Source organism: Chenopodium album, chromosome 8, assembly GCF_948465745.1.
Source record: "Chenopodium album chromosome 8, dcCheAlbu1.1, whole genome shotgun sequence".
In the NCBI taxonomy this organism is placed as follows: domain Eukaryota; kingdom Viridiplantae; phylum Streptophyta; class Magnoliopsida; order Caryophyllales; family Amaranthaceae; genus Chenopodium; species Chenopodium album.
The window spans coordinates 48,561,803-48,573,744 of NC_137841.1; positions in this window are offsets into that span (position 1 = coordinate 48,561,803).

Below are 11,942 nucleotides of genomic sequence, written 5' to 3' on the forward strand. Positions count from 1 at the left end.
AAACATACTGGATCGACCTATGAGAATACTTTAAGAGATTAAAAATCGTTTTTGTTGTATACAAGGCCTCTCGTAGAGCGAGACTGTAAAATGCATGGCCGTGCTCGGATGGATTTTAGAAATCATCTATTTATTAACAGTCGGACTTGGAATCGAGAAACACTTCTGGACGTAATAAGGATGACATAATAATCTTACCTTATAGTTCATGAAGAGACATTAAGCGACATAGGAAAAAAGATGCACACTAAATGCGCACTTGTCCGGAAGGACAAGTGGGAGATTGAAAGGAATGATGTCCTTCAAACAAGTGTATTATTCTGATAGCGGGTTCAGAATTATTAGAAAGCTTATATATTCAGCAAGGTCAAGTGATCGGAATGCCTGGGTGGAGGCCGCTTCCGATCAGTAATATTAATGTATAATTAATATTACAACTTAATCTTGACTGAACCCTTCGGGTCCCACCCTAGCAAATATACGAACCGACTCAACGAATTAATTCGGAAGAAATTAATTCGTCGCTTGAGTGTAAAATATTTAAACGTCGAAAATTCGAGCTTGGAGCGTCGAAACCGAGCGTCGGAGAATCTCAAATGTCGAGCCAAAATTTAAGATTTGGCGAGACGGGAAAATTCTTCAAGTAACAAGTAAAATCCTAGCCACGCGAAAGGTAAGGAAAGTGCACCAAATAGGTGCGTGCCATGTGGCAGCACACATGGCAAAACGCCATGTGGCAGCACACGTGGCAGCACACATGGAAAAACGCCATGTGGCAGCACACGTGGCAGCATGCCACGTAGGCAGCGTGCCACGTGGCAGCGCTACGGTGGCGACACATATGGCAAGGGCCGTGAACCCGGGTCTTGGACACGGGCCAAAATAAAATGGCCCAACCAAACCCAACTTGGGGCTCAAAGTAAGGTGACACATGGTTAGTTGATATTGCATGTGAAATGCCTTGGGGACCAAGTGAGAAAGTGGTCCTCACCTAACCATGTGACACTTGTTACTTGTTCCTTGGTTTATTTAACTAAGGATTGAATTCATCAATCTTTTGATGTGGGATCTGTTTCGGGTCTTTTTTGGATTTCCTAGGATACTGGTCACGCTCTGCTGGCAATGAGTTGGTCCCACCTGCAAAACAACGAATATTCCGATCAACCGAATATTCACCTCCGACGATCAAGTCAGTGATCAGAACGGAAAAGGCTAGAGAGAGAAAGTAGAGAGAAGTTGGAGCTATTTAATGCTCTATTGTTTTCAATTGTCTGAATCCCCCTCATCATAAATGATTGGGGTATTTATAGGGGTGGGACTCGTGCCCCTTTCTAGGGTTTATACCCTAGATTTGCGTAACGTGATTGGCTGTGCAATCAGTGAGTGCCACGTGCTACTCTGGGGGCGCCGTTTTGCGGCTTTCATTGATATCTCTCGGGATTTCGGCCTTGACGTTATTAGGGCTTTCGGGCATGTTGATTTATTAAGGGAACAGATGCCTTTGACACATGGTATCTTCCCGTGGTGACACGTGTCTCCATATAACTGGGCCACGTGTCACTATGGGATTGGTCCACGACCTTAAGGGCTCTAATTTAGGTGGCGTCTTCCCGTGGTGACACGTGTCACCCTATAACTGGGCCACGTGTCACTATGGGATTGGTCCACGTATACGAGGTATTTTTACCCACAACATTTGCCCCTCAGAGGGGGCGGCTCGTACGCTTACAGGCCGACTCCTCTGACCTCAAGTAGCCTTAATGCGTACAGGGGTATTATGGTTTTGTCAGTTTTCCGTCCGCCTGACAATTTTGGAACGAACGCCTATCTATACAAATGGTGCGGACGGATATAGACCGTCTTTCTTTTGGGAGATGCGGCCGTCTTGCCACTACGGAGAGAGCTTTAGCTCTGCCAACCTCCCTGGACGAAGATAGGCCGTCTTACTTTTGGGAGATGTGGCCGTCTTGCCACTGCGGAGAGAGCTTTAGCTCTGCCAACCTCCCTGGACGAAGATAGGCCGTCTTACTTTTGGGAGATGTGGCCGTCTTGCCACTGCGGAGAGAGCTTTAGCTCTGCCAACTTCCCTTTGGACGCGCCGTTTATTAGGTCATCCTCTTTTCCGCCTAATTTAACGGAGTTGCTCCTTGTCTCTCCAAATTCTAGGTCACATTTTTCAAATTGTAACCGTTCAACTGTGTTAGGCGAAAAAGATGAATTTACTCTCTTGCCCTCATAACTTTTCCCTATATATACAAGGGTTTTGACTTCATTTTGGTACTTTGGAACTTTACATTTTCTAGAGAGAAGTCAGAGCTTCTAGAGAGAGAAAGTGCATTTTCTTTTGAATCTTCGAGTGCTCCGCCGTGCATTTGAGTTTTCCGGTGACATTCGTTGAATTTTCCGATCAATCTTCAAGGCTTCCAAGTTTTCAACACGTACAGAGGTAGGCCGCCTGTTTTTCTTTTCCTTGTCTTTTTATTTTCTTTGTTTATTTAAAAGCTGGCTCAACACTCGGCTTCGTCTGTTTCTCCTCATGAGGCCGGCCGTTCGCCTGGGACTGAGGAGTCTAGAGTGGACGGAGACAAGTTGTCTCCTTCATGGAGTGTGTCCATTTCTAGTGCGTACCAACTCACATCCACCCATTCTTCTCTGTCCCTACAGTCGAACATGGCACGGACGATGCAAACGTACGATCGTCATGCGGCCAGAAATCCAGACGGAAGTCTGGTAAACCCTAGGCCTCCTTATGACCCAAACAATGTTAACGTAGAGACCCCTTCCACTACTCCTACGACCGCTTCCACGGGCACTCACTGCTCGGCCGTGGAAGTAACTTCCTCATTTGAGGAGCGTCAAAGAACTCAAGGCGCTCCTTTAATGGGAGGAACGTCCGGGCAAACTCCGGGGTTGAGGTTCCCCCAATATGCCAGCTCGGTCATGGATGGGGCCGAGTTGCTACTCTGTGAGGGGCCTCCTTCCTCTTCTCAAGCGGACGCTGATGCGTCCGTCCCCACTCCCTCAAAACTCTATCTCCGATATGGCAGGTCGGACAGACCAAGAACGGGGATTTCACTTAATGAACTGTCCGACCTGCCCCCTCGCAAAGCTCCTCCTACTGGGAGTCAGGCGGCCGGTGCCAAAGATAAGGGCAAACGACCACTTGAAGACATTTTCTCCCCCCGAGGCGGCCATAGTTCTAGGAGCCGCAGCTCGGCAGAGGCAGCCGACCTTGACAGAGTGCTGTCTTCCGAGTTTGGGAGCGCTCCTCAACGAGAAGAGGGCGAAGCTGAGAATGCGGCCGAGGGTGGAGCGGCGGCCGCAGAGGGCGAAGAGGCGGCCGAGGAGGATGTTGCCAACATTGACAACTTCAAGGATCCGTACGCCTGTATGGTGGGTAGCACGACCTTGGGCTACCTGAACCACAAATTTGAGGAATACAAGGCATTCCTCCTCCTTGGGGAAGGATTTGAGATCCAACCTCCAAGGAAGTCCCGCGCTTTGGCCGCCTGGGAAGAAGAGAGGCCGCGCCAAAGATCATTCAGCGTCTACAGGGCAACCTTAGACGTTGGACTGCGCTTCCCCCTCCATCCTTTCGTCCGCACAATCTTGGACGAGTATGACATAGCTCTCTTCCAGCTGATGCCAAACAGCTGGTTGAACATTTTTGGATACCTGGTGACGTGAATCTGCAAGGGCTTCGAGCCAAACTTTGCAGTTTTCTGTGAGATGCAATCATTGACTAAGCTGGACGCGCATACGGACGGCTGTCTCATCTTGAGCACCACTAGAGATTACATGGTGGTGATGGACCGCGTCTCCAAGTGGCGCGACTAGAAGCACCGATTCTACCGCATCAAAACTAAGGACGTCGAATTTAACTTGCGGATGAATCGGTTCAATGCTGAGCCAATTCAACTTGGACGTGGGGAACTCAAGCCCGATAAGCCACCCGTCCACCCCAGCCAGGAGTACCAGCTTGAATATTTCAAAGTCAAGCGGGTGAAGAGGAACGGCAAAACTGAGCGCGTTCCAAGTAACTGGGTCCCTTTATCCAGTTGGCTGCGGGATCCCACCTTTATGTCCGCCTATGGCCTGTACAAGAACCTGCCCCAAGGTGGACGCACAGACACATATTCTTACACTTACACATATTATTTGATATTGAAGAATTTTCTAACTCTTTTTCCTTGTCTTTCAGCTGAGGCGTACAAGATGCTGGACAAAGAGCAAAAAGGGGAGGTCAACATGTCCGAGATTGACTTGGCTCGGTACAAGGCTCGCCAGAGGCTGTACGAGCAATCTAAAGGAGTAAGTAAACCCATCTAGCTTTTCTCCTTACGTCCGTGTATGCATTACGGAAGAGATCTTCTTCCTAACTAGGCTCGGCCTATTATATTATCTTGCTTTCTTTTACTAACTTTTGTCTCTACAGCTGGCCACTCCAACCCCCAGGTCCAAACGGAAGTAGTCGTCTCCTGCGTCCAAGACGGATCAGGACGGTAAGGCGTCCAAACAGAGGAAGACGGTCGCATCCAAGACCACTTCCACTTCTGCGGCCAAGACGACGTCGGAGACTGTCTCAAAACAGTCCAAAGGAGAACAACCCCGGCTGAGCGATAGCGGGGCCTCCAAGTCCATAGATCCGGCCGCCATGCCGGGTCATGTTAGGTCCGAGAAATCGGACGATAGGGGTAAGTCGACCCCGGCAAAACCGACCGGGCCAGAAGTGACTCCGCCCGTCCAAAGTGTCAATGAATCTGATTGGCTTGATGCCAATCAGTCGGCCGGCGATCAGCCTGGCCGGACGGGGGAAGAGGGTAACGAGCCTGCGCCGCCCCCGCCATTCACTTTCAACCTTCCTACTCCTCCAAGCTTCTCTGACGGTCAGTTCCAATAACTTTGGAATTTATTTTATTCCTTATCCTTTTTTTTTTTTTTTTTTTAATTTTTTTTATTGAGCTTACAGTAAACTCTTTGCGTCCGCCTACAGACATTGCAGAGGAGCTACAAATGAAGCTGCCCGGCCAGTTCCTTACTGGGGCGGACAGGAAGGCTATGCGGGAGGCAATGGCCCGGGCCGTCCCCGCTGAGCAGCGAGACAAGCTGCGGGGAATACATGAGGGCTTCCTCGGCCCCATGATCAATTGCAGCGCTGAGGTAAATTTTACCCTCAAATGCATTTAGCCAATTTTTCGCTCACTTTGCTAACACACTTACCCTGTACGCAGCTCTTCCTGCGGCTGAATGCCTTCCTGGAATGGAAGGACAAGGAGAATGAGCGGCTGAAGCATGCCTGGGCCCAGATTCAGAAGACCCAAGATGCCGTTACTGGGGAGGTGGCCGTCCAGCGCTGCTATTTTGAGACCCAGATCAACGCGCTGTCCGACAAGGCGGCGCGGCAGGCAGAAGATTTGGTGAAGCTGGGCGAGGCCCTTCAGCAAGAGTCCGTGGCCAGGGATGCCATGAGACAGGAGAAGGACCAAGCCCTGCTGGACGGCGAACGCTGGAAGGAGGGATTTGAGGCTTCAGAGAAGCTCAGAAGTGAGGTGTCCTTGGCCCAGAAGCATTTGAAAGAATCCCTGGACGAGGCGGACGCACTTAGGGCCGAGGTGGAGACCTTGAAGAAGTCTGTTGAGGACTTGACTCTCCAGCTGAAGACGCCTCGGGCTCCTAGCGCAGACGAGGTCGTCCGCATTGAGCAAATTGCTGAGGATAGGCTGAAGAGTTTCTTCTTCGAAGCGTTCGAGCTCATGGTGGAAGATGGGGAGGCCGCCTATTTTCAAGAGCGCTTCACTAAGCGCCTCAACTTCTTCTGCCTTAGGGAAGAAGCTAAGAAGGCTGGACTACCTTCTCCTGAGCTGGACGCCACACCAACAACCTCAGAGGATGAGGAAAATCAAGTGGCGGCCGGCCATGATGGTGAAGCGGAGAGCAAAGAGGTGCCAGCTAAGGACGCCTCTCCTACAGCTTCTCAGGATCCCATCCCAGTCCATGATTCAGCTTCAACCCCGGCCGCCCCCTGACTTTCAGCTTTCTCTACTTTTAAGCTCTATTTATGTATATTTTTCTTGACTTTTTCAACCGCCTTTTCGAGCGGTTTTTATGTAAGATATTTTACCGCCTTTTGAGCGGCTCTTTTATTAATTTAGCTTCCAATTTTTGCTTCATACTTTGCACATTTTATACTTAACAAGTTTTTATATGGTTTCTGCATTTTCGTACACGTACTTTTCACGTTTTTGTATCTTCGTACAATTGGGGGGGTATGCCCCTTTATTCGGCGTTCGCCTAGTCCATACTTTGGGTGGTTTGATTGGCTTGGTAAAATTTATACCTTAGGTGGTATGACTTCTACCAAGTTAATCAAATCATAATAACGATTGCCCTTGGACTAGGAGGTACGTCGAATCAACACGTTAATTGGCCGTTCAATTGGCTTTATGTGAGTTTGTCCGTTGAAACTATCGCTCGGACGCACTCAGAAAATTCCAAGTGTGATCTCAACTTAGAATTTTCATGTTTGGCTTGGCTGGAATGCCTAGGTATGCCCTTGCCCCATTATATGGGTTTCACAGGGTATCTTACCTTTACCGTCCGCATTAATCAAGGGCGGACGTGTTCATGTGGCTTTTGGGATCAAGTTGCCCATTTTATTTAATTTACTTTTGTTCTACGACCGTGTTGCTATGTTGCAAGCAACCTACTTGCAACTTTCATGCGGCCTATCTGTATAAGTTATGACTGTGCAAATGAGCATAAATTAAATGGAAAAATAATTATAACAATGTTTGACTTTTTCATTAATTTGTCAAAATTACATTGCTGTGGCCGTACGACTTACATTGCTCGGTCAACAGACCTAGCTGTGTACACAGCTTTTGGCTAAGTAATTAAACATAATATTTCTTCAGATTGTCAGTGTTTCATGTACGCGGGATGGGTCGGCCGTCCATGGCTTCAAGACGGTAAGTCCCATCTCTGACCTCTTCTCTGACTCGATAAGGCCCTTCCCAATTTGGGGTCAGCTTGCCATCCTCATTTGCTCGTCCCACAGCCTCCATCTTCCTTAGAACCAAATCTCCCAATTTTATCGGCCGCTTTGTCACTCGGCGATTGTATGCCCTTGTCATCCGAAGACGATAGATTTCGTGCCTAAGCGCCGCATTGCCCCTAGCTTCAGGAAGGAAGTCTAGAGCGGTCTTCATGGCTTTCCAATTGGCCGCTTCATCATATAGCATCACCCTAAGAGTGGGCTCATACATTTCAATTGGAAGGACCGCCTCAGCACCATAGACTAAGAAGAAGGGAGTTTCTCCTGTGGAACTTTTGGCCATGGTTCGTATGGACCACATCACATTAACCAATTCGTCAGCCCATAAGCCGCCTGCTCTTTCAAGCTTGCGCTTAATTCCATTGGAGATCAATTTGTTGTATGCCTCTACCTGACCATTTGCTTGTGGGCGGCCGACTGAAGCAAAGCAATGAGCTATGCCTTGGTCTTCCAACCATTCTTTGAGTTGAGGCGGTTCGAACTGAGGTCCGTTGTCAAACACCATAGACTGAGGAATGCCAAAGCGTGTAACGATACTCTTCCATATGAAGGTTGAAACATCCGTCCATTTGATGCCCCGGACGGCCTCGGCCTCTACCCATTTTGTGAAGTAGTCTACTGCTACAAACACATACCGCCACTGGCCGGACGCTGGTGTGTATGGTCCTAAAATGTCCATCCCCCATTTGGCAAAGGGGAGCGGACTACTGATGGCCGAAAGACTGTTGGCGGGTCGATGAATTAATGTTGCGAACCTCTGGCATTTGTCACACTTCTTTACCATTTCCATTGCGTCCGTCTTTAAGCTCGGCCAGTAGTAACCCAGGCGGGCAGCCTTTTCATCCAAAGCTCGTCCTCCAATGTGAGAGCCACACTGCCCCTGGTGAATATCATCCAAGACATCATACCCTCTCTCAGGAGTGATGCATTTCAGGTACGGCTTTACAAATGCCTTTTTGAACAACTCTCCTTGCTTAATTTCAAACCAAGCCGCTCTCTTTTTCATCAACCAACTCTCTTTAGGATCGGCCGGGAGTATTCAGTCCTTAAGGTAAGATATGATCCCGTCTATCCAAGTGGAGCTTCTATCAATTGCATGTACTGGCCCAGCGTCAATACTCCTCTTCTCTTTTACTTCCCAAAACACTGACCTGGGAGTATCACATGATGCTGAGGATGCTAGCTTAGAGAGGGCGTCCGCCTGATGATTGGACGAACGAGGGACCTGCTGTAGGGTAAAATGATCTAGGCTCTCAGCCTCCTCTTTTACAATCTTCAAGTACTTTATCATGGCCGGCTCCCTTGCCTCGAAGTCTCCATTCACCTGGCCGACTACAAGTAGAGAGTCCGAGCATATGTCAATTTTTGTCGCTCCTGCCGCCTTACACATTCTTAGGCCGGCCAAGAGGGCTTCGTACTCGGCCTCGTTATTAGAGGCTTGAAACTGGAATCTCAGGGCGTACTCAAACTTATCTCCTTTAGGTGACTGGCATATAACACCTGCACTGCAACCAGTGGCTGTCGCGCTGCCATCCATGAACACTTTCCAGATTTGATCTCCGGCCGATTCATTTCAGCTAAAAAATCAGCAAAGGCTTGCCCCTTGATTGCTTTTCTTGGCTCAAATGTAATATCCAAGCCTCTCATTTCCAAGGCCCATTTCAGCATACGGCCGCTTGCCTCTAGCGTTGTAAATGGCTTCTTCAAAGGTTGGTCTGTGTAGACCACAATTGAATGTGCCAAGAAGTATGGCCGCAGCTTTTTTGATGCCATGTACAATGCCAAGCCAAATTTTTCAATGGGGGGATACCTTAGCTCAGCGTTATGTAGAACGTGGCTAATAAAGTAGACAGGGATCTGGCGGCCGTCCCGTTCAGCAAGTAGGACGACACTTAAGGAGTGTTCTGAGATAACAAGATAGATGAATAGCTTCTCGCTCTTAAGTGGACTGACAAGCCGAGGCAATGTATGTAAATGGCCTTTTAGCTGTACGAATGCTTCCTCGGCCTCCTCTGTCCACTCAAACATGGCTTTCTTTTTTATGGTTTGAAAGAAATAGCGGCACTTATCCCCTGATCTTGACAGAAATCTACCAAGTGCGGCCAAACAGCCGGTCAATATTTGGACTTCTTTAATTGTCCTTGGTGACTTCATGTTCATGACAGCTTGGATTTTTTCAGGGTTGGCCTCGATTCCACGTTGATCAATCAAAAATTTGAGAAATTTACCGGACTCAACACCAAAGACACATTTCTTTGGATTTAACATCATCTTATGCCGCCTGAGTTCGGTGAAAGTTTCTCGTAGATCTTTCAAATGGTCGGCCGACTCTTTTGACTTGACAATCATGTCATCAATGTACGCCTCCATATTCCGGCCGAGCTGATCTCTGAAGACTGTGTTAACAAGTCGCTGAAAGGTAGCTGGGGCATTCTTAAGGCCGAATGGCATAACTTTGTAACAATACAACCCCTGCTCAGTAACGAACGCTGTTTTCTCCTGGTCTTCTTCCCATAACGGAATTTGATGGAATCCGGAGTATGCGTCCATAAAGCTCATCAGGGCATGCCCGGCCGTCGAATCAACCAGACGGTCGATTTTAGGCAGGGGAAAGCTATCCTTAGGGCATCCCTTGTTTAGATCGGTGTAATCTATGCACATTCTCCAAGTTTCATTTGGCTTCTTGACAAGGACCACATTGGCCACCCATTCTGGGTAATAGCATTGCCGAATGAAACCGGCGTCCAGAAGCTTCTTGACTTCTTCTGCGGCCGCCTGATTCCTCTCTTCTCCATGATTCCTTTTCTTCTGATGGATAGGTTTAACGGCCGGATTCACAGCCAATTTGTGCACGGCCAGATCTGGACTTATACTTGGCATCTCACCGACATCAAATGCAAATACATCCTTGAACTCTCTTAATAATTGAATTAACTCATCCCCAAGCACACCCAAAGCTATAGTGCCCACACTGACCGTCCGACTTGGTTGATCGGGGTCAAGCACTATATCCTGGTGACTGCCGGCCGGCTGGGGGCGTAGCTCTTCTGGCCGTCCGACAGTCATTAGCTTCTATGCTTGCTCTATCTTGGTCGCCTTACGCTTCTGGCCGACCTGGTGTGTTGGGAGTGAGGTTCCTTCTTCTTTTGGCTCGGACGGTTTTGGTCCGCGCGCTGTAGGCTTAACTGCCAACTGATTGTATTCCTTAGCCATCTTCTGACTTCCTTGAATTGTACCTATTTTCCCGTCTGTCCTTTCAAACTTTAGCAGCATTAGGTGAGGCACAATGACTGCTTTTGCTGCATTCAGTGTAGGACGGCCGAGTATGACATTATATCCAGTCAGTTCTTTTACGACCAAGAAGCGGACAACCATATCTCTTCCTTACCCTTTTTGCCCGAATCGGACAGGTAAGTCTATCCGCCCCACTGGGTGGATGACATTCCCCCCAAATCCGACCAGCGGGTGAGTGATGTCCTGGAGAGCATCCTCTGGGAAGCTTAGATTCTTCAAGGCGGCTAGGCTGATGATATCAGCCGCGCTACCCGTGTCTATCAATATTCGTCCGACCTTCAAATTGGCTATCTTCATAATGAATACCATGGGATCATTGTGCAAGGATTTGACCTCCCCCCGATCGGCCTCACTGATGATTACTTCGGGGAAGGGTTCAACCTTCACTGAATCCATCTGCATCACCTTTCCCAGGTTCCGAGCGTCCTGCTTGATCCCTTTCATAGTGGGACCGCCTGAGGCAAATCCTCCTGATATCACGGCCACAAAGCCTGAATCAGTGCTGTTGCCATCATCTTTATCTTTGTTCTTATCATTCTTCTGTCTTTGCTCGGACGTGTTGTTTGTCCGTGTGTAAGTGAATTTGGACTTCATCACATATGAATTCAGCATGCCCTTCTCGGCTAGTTTGTCCAGGAGTCTCTTTAAATTAATGCAATCGTTCGTGTCATGTCCCACATCCTTGTGGTAATGACAGTACTTGTTCTTGTTCCTATACTGAGCCGGGCCTCTCAGCGGCTGTGGCTTCTCAAACTCAAACTTATCCTTGATTTCCATTCAAGATAGAATAACAATCCTTGTTGAATTCAAACTGAGGCTCGTACGCCTTGACCTTCTTGGATTTCTGTGGCTGGCCATCAGCCACCCAGACTTCCTTTCTCTTTTTTCCTTCTTTCTTTTGGCCGGCCGAGTCTTGCTGAGAAGGTTTCTTCTCAGCCCCCTTGGCCAGCGCTTCTGCTTGTGTGAGCGAACAAAAGTCCGCCGCCTCAATATAAGCTTCGGCTTCCCGCAGAACACCTGCGTATGTCCGAATCTTTTTCCTTACCAAGTCAAATTTAAAACCATTGTGCCTTAATCCCCGGAGAAATTCAGAGTAAGCCATTTTGTTCGGTAGATTATGAATTTGGGCTTTTTCTTGGTTAAATCGCTGGACGTACGAGCGTAAGCCCTCATTTTTTTCTTGGACGATTGTCGCCAAGTTAAGGCTAGTCTTTCGAGGCGGTATGTTGTATGAAAAATTTCCCACGAACAGCAAACTAAGAGTAGTGAAACAATTGATACAACCGGCCGACAAACTGTTGAACCAATCCTGTGCCACACCTTTCAGAGTAGCCAGGAAACATTTGCACCAAGTAGCATCATCTATGCTTTGCAAGTACATCAGGTTCCTGTACGAGGTGATGTGCTCTTCTGGGTTGCCCGTACCATCATAAGCTCCCACAAGTACACTCTTCACCTTTGGTGGCTAGGGGCATTTAAAATATCATGCGAAAACGAGGGCGGCTTATCTCCCAGAGTAAGTAGGCGCATCTGCCAATCGATGGGTTGCGGTTGCACGGACGGTCCAGCCAAATAGGGAGCTTGTCCGTACACC